The 12,167-nt window shown below is 40.0% G+C and overlaps 1 non-coding gene across 45 annotated transcripts in view; it reads right to left on the bottom strand.

Moving 5' to 3' along the window:
- LOC308197296 overlaps positions 1-12,167 on the bottom strand; it is a 722,739-nt gene that overhangs the window by 488,175 nt on the left and 222,397 nt on the right. For 42 of the 45 annotated variants that reach the window (XR_013952725.1, XR_013952726.1, XR_013952751.1 and 39 more), the window contains 2 exons: positions 10,470-10,529; positions 9,510-9,638 (listed from right to left, as the gene is read on the bottom strand). This is a non-coding gene — a transcript (uncharacterized protein). Of the gene's footprint in view, positions 1-9,507; positions 9,639-10,469; positions 10,530-12,167 lie in introns of those variants that run through there. The other 3 variants (XR_013952744.1, XR_013952745.1, XR_013952743.1) reach the window with 2 other exon arrangements.

The following is a 12,167-nucleotide window of genomic DNA, read 5'->3' as shown; positions in this document are numbered from 1 at the left end:
GCTGCCATATTGTGACCTGTTATTATGATTATTACAATAAACCAAAAGGCAACAAAGCAGGAATATGCACCATTAAACATAAGCCACTATTTAACAAAAGAAAACCATACAAATGCTTAACCAAAACAATATCTAAGTTAAATGCAGACATTATTCTAACTACAAGTATGCCCTCCAACCCAATTAAACTGTTAGAATTAACAGAATAAAGTAATCGATTCACTGAATTTGCAAGAATCTGTAGAAACTGCAGTGCGATTATGAATCTTGATTTTAAAAAAATCATCAGATTTAATCTTGAACATGGTATCAACTAGATATCTGGAAAATGAGTTACTACCTAATGAATAAAACATGATTTTGAAGTCTAATATGGCTTACAAATTCTTATCAGACTGGTGAGTGAGCCTTTCTTTCTGAGAGCAGGAAACCATAGCCTGCAGTAAATCCACCCTGAGCAGCAGAAGCATTTGATGTATGTCTGTTATGTATACTAACAGGCCTCATACTGAACTTCAAAATACATGTTAATGCTACTCTTTCACTAGACCATATTTAGGGCTTTCTAAACTTGTTCAGGCACTTTGTGCCTGGCAGCTGTCTCAGGTGCCATGAATATACAAGGCCATGAATACATATCTATATCTGCTAGTACAGACCAAGAAGGACTTGGCTCTTCACTGGTGAGCAGCAGCACAGACCACAGGATGGGGCAGGCAAGGGCTGGTGCTTCCCAGTGCTCCAGGAGCCAGGTCTGTCAACCAGGTCGTGGGCACCACCCAGGCTCAGCAGACCCACCAGAAGCTGGGGGAAAGTACAGAAAAACTGATGCCAGCAGTTCCTTGGTGCCATGACCACCTTGGCATGGTGAAGCCCATTGAGAGGTACTGGAATTTGACTTGAGCCAGAGTGAATCAATGAGGTCATCCTTCGCAAGTGTCAGCTTGGAAAATGCTACCTGAGCTTTAAAATTAAGAAAATAACAGATGCTGAGCATTTTGTAAAGCCTGGAAGCTATACGCTTGCTGCCATTTTAGTATATCTGAAAGCTGAAATTGTGTGATTGCTTCTGAAGATGCTGGCATAACTTTGTCTCACTGAAATATCATGAAATGACATTATGTCTCCAGTTTATGGAAGGTTTGAGCCAAAATCCTATTAAAATAACTAACTGGAAAAGAACTAGCAATAGCCAGCCACCCAATATCCATCCATCAGAAGAAATGAAGAAAAACCCACAAAATCTATCACCTTATGAATGCATACCAGCACAATCTCTACAAAAAGACAAACTATATTTATATTTAGAAACAGGGCCATAAATTAAATAGTTCTCTCCAACAAGATGAAATTTTCAAGAATAAGTTACTTTAAAATTCCACTTGATGTGGCATAATCAAGAAATAAAAAACATAAGCAGTATTTAAGATATCTTTTCTTATACATACTATCTTTCTTTCTCTGTGTCAGGTGTTGTAACTTGATGCCAAGAAAAAAAAATCTACAAAGTACATCAGGTTTTAAACGTCTTCTTTTTATTTTTGTCCTAGGATATTGTATTGCATGTCACCTTCTCTCTTGCATCTATCATTGCCCCTTTCCTTAGGTCATATCTGTGGAGCTTCTACATGTCAGCACTAATTTTAAGTTCAAAAGTATAAACACCCTTACATGTAATTTAAGGCTAATATTAGTAAAGTTACGTCATATAAAATGGTACTGGAAGACAGACACAACAAAGATGTTTTTAAATCAGTTCATTAACTATTTCTAACTAATTCTAACCATGTATAGACATTTCTAAATAGAGAGAGATCTACAGTGACAAATATCTATCCTTCCATCCTTACAGTGGACTGCCTAGTAGTTGTAGAGAAAAAAAAAGCTTCTTAATGTAAACGAGAATAAATGTCCTTTACCATGTTTGAATTATAGCACACCCCTGAAAAACTGTTGTGTACCAGCATAGAGATTCTCAGGGATATTTCTGTATTCAAGAGATGATCTGTGGGAGTGCTACTACTCAACCAGCTAATGCAACAATAACTACAGTTGCCCACATTTCCATAAGTCATTGACATGGGTAAAACTATTAAAAAATAAGTGCTGATTTTTCCTATTAACTTCACTTTGTAAAAAGGCTACTTTACATATAGTTTTGTGCAGTAACAATCTTTTCATGTTTTTTTTGTTCAGGAATGTTAATTAATTTTAGCCTTAGCTGGTGCTGTCGCTTACAATTTCCTATCACTTGGGTAGATATCTATTTTTTCAGTATCATATTCACATGAGAAAAATTGACAAAACCCACAAAAAATTTTAGAATGATAAAGGTTGTCAGGGTAACAAATTACGCACACAGGCAAAAGGGTAAAATATAATTATGCAGATGGCAAAATAAAAGAAGGTAATTTACAACTGATGCAGAAAATTACTGGCACAATAAGCATATCCCATAAATCAGTTAGTTAACAACCTAATTTATAACTTCGTGAAAACCAGCAAATATAAAATAGAGACCTAGAATGGAATTTAAGTGCCTCGTCTTTTCTTTCAGTAATGCACCCACTAAGGACAACATTAATAGATCAGCAGCACATTAAATAATTGATGCCACATTACTGCCCCCCTCCCCTCTGCACTAATGAGCAATTACTTCTTCTGACGACTGACTCTTTTCAACAGGGAAAATAGTCAAGTTTTTGCAGTAGAGAAACAGCAGGACCTCACAGATCTGAGAGGAAGTGTCAATCAACTGGAAAACCCATTTGTTCCCGTATGCAACAACAGACACTGCATAGGCCTGAATGAAGAGGAACTTCAAGAGCGTTCTTACAAGTCCGCTGGAAAGCACGATAGGAACAGAGACCTGTCTTCTCCCCAGAGACAAACAGGCACATTTGGGTATGTTTCTTTTTTGAAAGGCTGTACATAATAAGCCGTGTAGCCTCCCCCACCCCCCTTTTTTTAATAATGAGCTATTTGGGGAATAAAAATTCCAAACATTGGGTAGATCCAAAGGAACAGGCAAGGTCATAGTTTTTTCTGGGCCCCTGATTTTCCCAGTTACTCAGCAGAACATTAAAATTCAACTTCTCTACAAGTCCTGGCAACTTAATGAGGGCTCAGGCACAGATCTAAATTGTTTTCTGTACTAAGGAGAAAAGCAAAGGGGAGAAGCAAAGGATGATTTCTGTGAATATGACAGGCACTTGGTGGGACTTTTCTGTGTTTTAGAAAGAGTACAGATATTAAATATAAAAGCAACCACAAGAACACATAGCACCTGTCAAAGACACGACATGGTGGCAAGGTGTTCAAGGAAGATTTTAAAATTTCAAGACAGTAAGTGGTTTTCTGTGTGGCACAGTAATAATAAAAAACACAAGACTGGTTATAGTGCAAGAGTAGGCAGTTTCTTAGGCAAAACCTATCATCATCTTTTAACAGCTTGGGACTTGAGCAAGCACTGGTGTGACCAGCCTGGTAATGCTGGAGCATTTGCTGCAGGTAGACAAGCAGCAGCTTTAAGAGTCTGGATTAAGAAGCAGGCTTCACTTCAGAAACAGTCCTGGCAGAAATGAATAATAGGTAACTGCAAGGTCATCGCATTTGTGACATTAAGTCATTAGACTGATTAGGTGTCCATCTGTTCTGCTTTGCAAATTGGCCTTCTGTGTTCATTAGCAATTATAAACCCAGATATATCACGACGGGCTAGGAAATACATGTACAAACAGTCACAGAGCACAGGCCTGAGAGCATTACAGCAACGCAGCGACATAAATGATAATAACTCCAAATCATACAATTAGCCTATTGGAAGTAAGCACTTACACAGCAAATGGAGTATAAGGCCTACATCAAGAAAGATGTTTTTCATCGTGATATGCACAAAAACAAAGTGACTTCAATCTACCAAAACAGAGAGGGCTGCCACTGAAGAGAGCGCTCAGCACAGCGACCATCACCACCACCACCCCATTTACTTTCCACTTGCCAGGTGGATTTCATTGAAGACAGAGACACCAGTCAGTTGGCTCTGCTTCTCCTTCCTCCACCAGGTCTTAACTGTCCTTTTCTCTGTGCAACAGAACACGTCAATTCAAAGGCACAGCAAAACATGCTCTTACCCCACCTTCAACAGGAGCTCTCTGCTGCACAGCCCCCTCTCGCCCCCCAAACAACATTACACCAAGCTCCAGCCAGTTCCACCTTTTTTTAGGCACATATTGTGCTATATTAGTGTCAGGACAGCAAGCCAAATCTGTTCCTGATGCCATTACAGGGATTAATATGATACAAGCATTTAAGATTGCAATAAATAAAACGTTCAGGTAGCTAGAACTCTTCTGGCATGTTGAGTAAAGACAACCCACCCCACCGCTGCTTTGTCATTTGTAGGTTACGATAGCTAATGGGTAAATTATTTACAGGGTGAGCACTTGTACTTTAACAATATTTTTGTTAGCTATGTATTCATGTCAAGGGAGGCAAAAATAGTAGAGCCCTGACGGATACATTGCTATTCATATGTTCTACATTTTTCTCATTCTACCCTAAGGCTATAATTTTATATGGTAAGGAAGGAAATTAAAATGATTCCTGTTGCCTCTCTTCTTTATTAATCTTTAATGATTTTTAATTCACACACTTTAATCTACCCTTTCATGAAAAGCATAAAGCAGTAATCTTATAATGCCTTTTGCCTTTTTTTTTTTCCTCCCCAGTCATACCTTTATACAACAAAGTTTCCCAAAACCATGTAGGAATTTTGTTTCTGGTACATGCTTCCCTATTCTATCAGTATTTGGAAAAACAACTAAGGGCTTGAACCTGTACCCATCATAAGCAAAAGGAGTGATTCAACAGAGCACATATGCATATGTTTCTCTTTAAGCATATAATTAAGTCGATTCTTGTTCAACAAAGCATTTAAGCAAAAGCTGTTTACTGTAAACTGTGCTCACTACCATGAGTAAACTTTTTTTTTTTTTTATTAGGAGAGTGATAAAGTTACAGATTAGACTAGCAAAGGTAGAAAATATGCTGCCTAATGGTGGCTTATGGGGAGAAGCCAAGATGGAGTGCTTGAGGAGCTTTTCTTTGCAACAAGCCAAGAGAAAAGGGCAGGCCAACATGGAGGTGGAAGTCCCTCATCTGCAGCTGACTTGAGAAAGGGGAGAACAGCAAGGGAGCTGAACTCAGGCTGGATTAAGCATTCCAGCCCAGACACTGTTGCCTGCTGAGGTCCCTGGTGAGCACCAGAAGCGAAGCCTTCCTCTCTAGGAATCTGCTGTCACAGTCCTTACAACCAAATACCCGTAACCCCCCAACCCTATATACCCAGGCCTGTCACCGCCATCCTTTCACACACTAGTCTTGGGGGTTGACACAAGCATCTGCCTTGGATTCTTCAGATCCACACAGAAAGCAAACAGGCATCTGAAAAAATCAAACACTCCCCACCATCTCACCATATGTACTTTTTAATATTTTACCAGTCTTGACTACCTAGATGGCCCGGACATCTTCCTAGATATATCTAGCACCTCACATGCACTGTGCTTCCTAGCAACACTTGGCACAACAAAATTTTCCAGCCTTTTGTATTTATTTTTTTCGGTATTTCAAAAATTTTGCAGGATTTTGGCAATACCCTCTTCCAGCCACAAACAAGCAAACCGCCCTTTGCCTGGCTACGTGAGCCTTGAAGCATGAGGGCTTGTCTTTCCGAGCCCAAGCCAGAGCGGGCAGGGGAAGGACAGCACCCTCCTGGTCAGGAGGAGGACGTACTGCATAACAGAGGCTGTTTTCCACAGGCAGGTTGACTGTCACCAACAAAGCACTGTCAGGACCTTTATCAGCAAAAATTTCCATGTTCTGATTCATCCATCTTTCCCACATTCATCCATCCTTCCTGCCGGAACTGTTCCATTATGTTTAAACACCCACATATTTATTCATACCCCCTTTATCTGCAGAGCAAGAGAGAAGTAGCCCGGAGGCTGAGTCTGTTTCTTGAAACAGAGGCAAGCAGGTTCAAGTCCCCACTCTTAGATTTTAACCACTGGTGTCTTACCTCCCCACAGGTCACCCTGCACACTGGGCTGCCGGCTGTTCCGATGTTGTGTAGGGTCACTCTCTTTGAGCAGAAAAGCTACGAGAACTTTCAAGTTCGATTAACTAGCATTCATTTCACTTATCTTGAATGAAAAAGTACTATTAAAAAACCCTGACCCAGTTACTTCATACATAAAAGAAGCCTTTGTAGCAGGTGTAATATTCCAAGGAGGTGCTTAATGAGAAATGCACATCAGAGCTTAATTGGGAAAAGTCTTTGATGTTGGTTAGCTTACCTGTTGTGACACTAAAGCAAAACATCACAAGGGAGGGAGGGAGCATACACTGCATCTCTCCTGGGGGCTGTTACAACCAGTTAAACCGTGGCCTCCTGGGCTGTTACACTTCAGTTCATGCTGTTGCTGTCTGAACAACACGCACAACCCCATGCCAGGACACCCACAACCCAAGGAGTCAGATTACTCCAGCATTGCCCACAAAGGACCCATCTCTAGCTGACTGCAAGGAGCTTTGATTTCAGTAGGTTTATTTCATCACAAACCCTGTCAGGTCTCACAGTCCTTAAGATAAGCTAAACAGCATTTACAGCTGAGGTGGAAAAAAATACATTGAAAAAATGATGTCTGAAAAAAAAACAGAGCAGGGTGTTTTTTCCAGTACACTGAACTCAACTGAACCAAGCAGATGTAAATAAATTTCTAAAAAAAAATGTAACTTATTCACAAGAGTTGCTTTGATTAGGCAATCTGTAAAAATGCACAGTGGCATAGAGGGGGTGTGTGTGAATGCCATTTGTTTCGGGTGAGCACAGCACCACCGCACAAGAACGTCGCACTTAAGCGGAGATCCAAGGAAAGCTGCTTCTCTGCAAAAAGCAGAAGGAACTTCCTTGGCCTTGGGCTCTCTACCTTGCTTCAACGTCACTTCCCCCCTCACATCTCTCAAATGCTTGAGTGGCACAGTGAGAGCTCTCCGTCCCATTTTGATTTATTGTAGCTACAGGAATGGAGGCAACTGTAAATTCCTGTGTCTTTGTGCACAGAGCTGTAACCACAGCAGGAACCTCGTCTCCACAATAAAACCTTCCAAACTCAAAACATAAAATTCCCAAAAAATTCACACATAACATGCATGAGAGAAAGAGAGAAATGAATAAAAATTGTTAACAGACAAAAAATAGCACATCCTCTTTTTATTTTTTATATATTCACTGCATACTCATTTGAAAAGGTTATAAAAAACCCTCCAAAACACAGTTTCACATTACTTTACCTGAACAACTATTTCTCAAATGTAAAAGCATTTGAAAGACTAAAAGGGTTTTCTTGTTACTGGCTTAAAATTGGTTTTCATACTCAAGTACATTACTACTATTTAACAAGGGAACAAATGCACTTCACTGAGTGAATATCTAATTCCCTGTGTGACCACAAGTAAAAATGAACGAAGCTGGCAGCCCCCAGGAGACATGCTAGGCCTGCCATGCTCTGAGAGAGTTTTTGAATGCTCCCTGTAAATCACCAACGTTTGTGCCATGCCTGACTGCGCCCTGTACAATGACTGAAATATGTGCATTATGCCTGTTTGTACTTCTGCTTGGCTTGAATTTAGCTTGGCTTGAGGAGTTTGTTCTTGCTAAAAACATGAGCAGAATTTGTTTGAACCTTATTAAGACCCACAAGAGAGCTAAGATTTTAGTTTAAAAATAACAACAAAGGGGTGGGGGAAAGAAGGCAAGGGGGAGAAAGAGAAGAAATAGGACAAAGAAAAGATATGAGCTTCATGCTCCAGGGCATGATGAAAAACTTGCTATTGAAGAACCACTGTTTGCAATACCCATGACTCCTCTGCCAAAACTCAAGTTAGGAGCCATACACAGAACTATCCCTCTAACGCTGTACTGGGGCATCTTGGACACCACTGTCCAACAAGAAGTGCTTATAAAAAGGTGCATTTTGATTTTTCATCGCAATGGGAATGTGCTTTGATCTGTTTTCCAATGCATTCAAATGACTGTTGCACAGAGGTCTTGTTCCTGTGGTGCAACATAAGAAACAGCAGTTTGAAATACAGAATTGCAGAGATTAAAAACTCCCTTTATCTGCAGGGTTTCCAGCAGCTTTGCAAGCTTTCAGCGCAGTTCAGCACAGCCTAGACACCATTTCTCTGAAGAAGCAGGGGATGCCTATACTGCTTCTAACTTTGATCCTCCTGCTGAATTTGCTAACAAGAGCTGACTACTGCCCGACTGCTTTTACAGATATTTGTAAACTCCAGTGGTTTGTCCATTGTAATCAAGACAGTTTTCCAAGTACTGGCTGGCAGAGGCCAAGGCACCACCGGAAAAGAATGATGCTTTTACACTAAGAGCCCCACAAGAAATAGTGGGTTAACAATTTTCCAGTTTTGGCCAGACCCAAGCCTGAAATTACCTCCCTGGCAGTACTCAATACCAGATGCTTTCAGAGACTGTAGTAGTACAGGGATAAGGGAAAACTTACCCTTTACAGTGGTTATAGATGAGATTTGTTTAAGACTGAAAAAGCCTGAAATGTTACTGCTCCTTTCATAAAAAATGCTTACTTTTTGATACAGGTTATCCACTGTTTTAAAAGAACCTAAAGGTTCAAAGTGAAACATTCCAAGTAAGACCAGGATCAAGCTTATACGGAGAACACCAGGTTGATCCTTTAACACAGGTGATTTATAACACAGTCTTACAAACTCAGTTTTGCCATGCTTGTTTACCCCACTTCACTCTTTACATAGGTTGAACTAATGAGCACTAAGTCAAGTTTTTTTTTGGTTTAATTTTGTTTAATAATTCTATATAATTTAAATTCTGCTCTAGAAGTAGAAATCTTAGCTTCTTCTGGGTGCTTTTCACAGTACTATTTAAGGCAACTATCCAACATGAATTTGCAGAAAGTACTCTTTAATGCCACTGCTCTTCACCAGCTTCAATATAAAGTCATCTGGCCTTATTTTTAGCTGTTTAACCTGAAGGTTGTTTAATTTGACCCATCTGGCTTTGCACTGAAGCAGAAAAGAGCATGGCATGGTCCATCCTACTATAATGAGAAGACACAGCTTTCAGCATATGGAAAATAAGAAGCTGATGAGGAAATGAGGGAAAGGAAAGCAGTACCTTAAGCAGTGCAACTGTTCCCAAACTGTACTCAAGCTTTCTATTCAAATTGCTCCTCAAACTTTATTCTACTTTCACTGCAGCCATCTCAAGAATAGGGACAACCTGAGACACCAAGAATCACTCCTCCTACTTGCCCAAGAATTCCTATCATTAAAACCTTTTTATTTTTAAAATAAATGTGGCCCTGATTTATGCCACAACTACACGTGTACAGAAGGTGAGACAGGTGTAGCAAAAGGCTTGTGAAAAGTTTGGGTTAAATGATTGAACTCACCATTGTGGAGGAACAAAGCGGCAAATGCCAGGCAAGGAGATGATTTCATTGTGCAGCATCCAGCTGGCTCAGAGCTCACACGTATCTCTTCTTGACCTTCCTCACTCCACATATCCAACCTTTCCTGCTCTGTAATCAACAATAAAAACACTATTTCAAAACTAAATGACTGCTGTATTTAACACACTTTCTTTTTTCCTCCGTTAACTTATTAATGCGTTATACACTTAGAAATCTGCGGCCACTGTGGAAACTGCTACAGCCTTAAACACCATCTCGGGGTAGTTTCCTCCTATTTAACTGCTTCCTCCTAAATTTGACTAAAAAATGGAAAATGTCATTCATACAAATAGTTTTAGATGCAACATCATCCAGACTTTTATGTTCTTGACTTTACAACATCAAAGATGAATCTTCTAATGTACACGTTTTTTGATTGTGTCCACTTACAGTGATACACATAAAATATTCACTGTTAGGATTATTAACAGAAATCTGTTCTATTCTAACAGATTTCTATTAGCAGAAAATTCAGCTCCAAACTTCTACAGATTATCATTTGTGTTTTCAGTTTAACGCTTATGATAAAACAATGTAGTATTTTGTGAGGCACAATTAAAACTCAACACATTCCACAGCTCTGTAATGATGATTTGGTTATAAAAAATATAGAAATATTATTGACATATGACATATGAAATCCAGCATTTTAAACATTCAGTTTGCAATAGCTTTTTCCTGTTGTCTAGAAAAGTTAGCATTTCTTTTAAAAAGTAAAGTTCCAGTTTATTTTGGCAATTCATCCAATACTTTTGAAATTAGGAACCACACACTGGCTGAACAGCAGAATCAAAAGGTAAGTGCAAAGCTCAAGGCTACTGCCACATCACATATTCTGAACTGATTTTGAAAAGAGAGTCCTGCAGCTGCAGTGAGACGCTGCAGGAGCTCCTAGCATACCAAAGGTGGTGAAGGAGTTGACACGGATGAGGGCTGAGAGAGGCAGGGGGCAGAAACCACCTAGAAGAGAAAGCTGCATCAGCTATGGAATTCGGTTTTGGATCAGTAAATTACACGATGAAAATTTTTGCTTTCAAGAACATTTCACAGTTGCAATACCAGGAAGGCCTTAGCACTGCTACACCCTTCTTCTGATAATTAAGGACATTCTACTCCTGGACCTTATCTTCACTGCATGTTTTGAGTGGTATACTAACAGAGCTAAGCAAAGCACACTCATGAGGTTATTACTCAACTTGCAATACTGTCCCGGGCAGTATGGGATCCAAGCAAAGACTCTCTATAACTAGAGAATTGTAAACAGCCAACAGAACTCTTGGATCATCCCATAGCTATTTGTTTTGGTGTCTTTCAGACTGTCAAGGCACAAAAACAGCTTCCCAATCACAGCAGTTTCCTGGTTCCACAAAATCAGCTGTTCAGTAACACTGGATTATTGGCAGAGACACCTAAGTATGTGGATTTCTCTGCTGCGACCTTATTGTGTCTCTAAGAGCTTCCAAGTGAACCCTTCCACTGCAACATATTTCCAGAAAGCCACTGAAATTATTCTTGAAGTGAAACTAAGTAAAATAAACTAAGCCACTGATGAGTAGTTTAGTGAGTTAGGCATGAATATCACAGATCAACTTAAAATACAGTTGTGGTTCCTACTGGAAAGAAATGGAGTTGTAATTGAACAGACTTCTTCATTCAAAGTTTAGTTCAATTCACTGTTCTGAGACAGTGAGTTAACTCTGTATGGGTAACCAGATTATATTAAACACAGAACACTCAAGCCTACACACTGTGACAATCGCATTTCTATTCGGAAACATAAATGTGAATGACTATTACTGCAGACTAAAACTTTCAGTGGGGATTTGATTGATTCACACAGCTTTCCTGAGAAACAATACGCAGGGACTTTATCGTAAGCATCATTTTGGAGACTGTTACCAATTCCATAGCATCGATTTGCAAGTTGCTACAGAGATCAAGTCAGACCCAAACCTCTGAAACAGACAGAGCCTTTATACTCACCCTTCTTTTCCACTCAAAAAAGAAAAAAGGAGGTGATGTCTGTACCACATCCATCACAAAATGAAAGCTATTGGCTTCAGCACCCATTTAGAGGGCAGGATGCAACAGCTGCCAACCTTCGTGCCCAGCAGCAGACCTCAAAGGGGCTGGGTCACAGCACAGTCCAACAGGCACAGCGTGGCTCTAATGAACGGCTGGCAGAAGGCCTTACAAGCAGCTCTCTACATCCCACCTTGCTGTGGGACAAGGCAGCATTTAAGAACAGCACACGGAGTCCTGCTGCCAGGGCTGGAAAAGCAGCCTAAGGAAGATGGCATTGTAACATGCCACGAGTAAATCTGAGAGAAACTACAAGTGGGTATCCAAAGAACAGAGATGATTTTTGCTAGCTGTAATGAAACATACTTAACTTCATTTCAACTTCCATTAAAGAAAGAATACCACATGGCCTGAGGAAAAGGAGGAAGGAGTCTCAACAGTTCAATATAAGGCAATGTTTTATGAGAAGAAACAAGCCACCATACTTGCAAGACAGTATCAGTCCATTTAGACTTGCGGGCTCAGCGAAGAGTTATCTAGCAGCCTAGACATTTGTCTGAGGCAGTAATTTGCCTG

The sequence above is a fragment of the Anser brachyrhynchus genome, assembly GCF_964034855.1.
Source record: "Anser brachyrhynchus genome assembly, chromosome: 6".
Taxonomy (NCBI): domain Eukaryota; kingdom Metazoa; phylum Chordata; class Aves; order Anseriformes; family Anatidae; genus Anser; species Anser brachyrhynchus.
The sequence above is the reverse complement of the archived record's forward strand: the minus strand, read 5'-3'. Positions and strand labels throughout refer to the sequence as shown.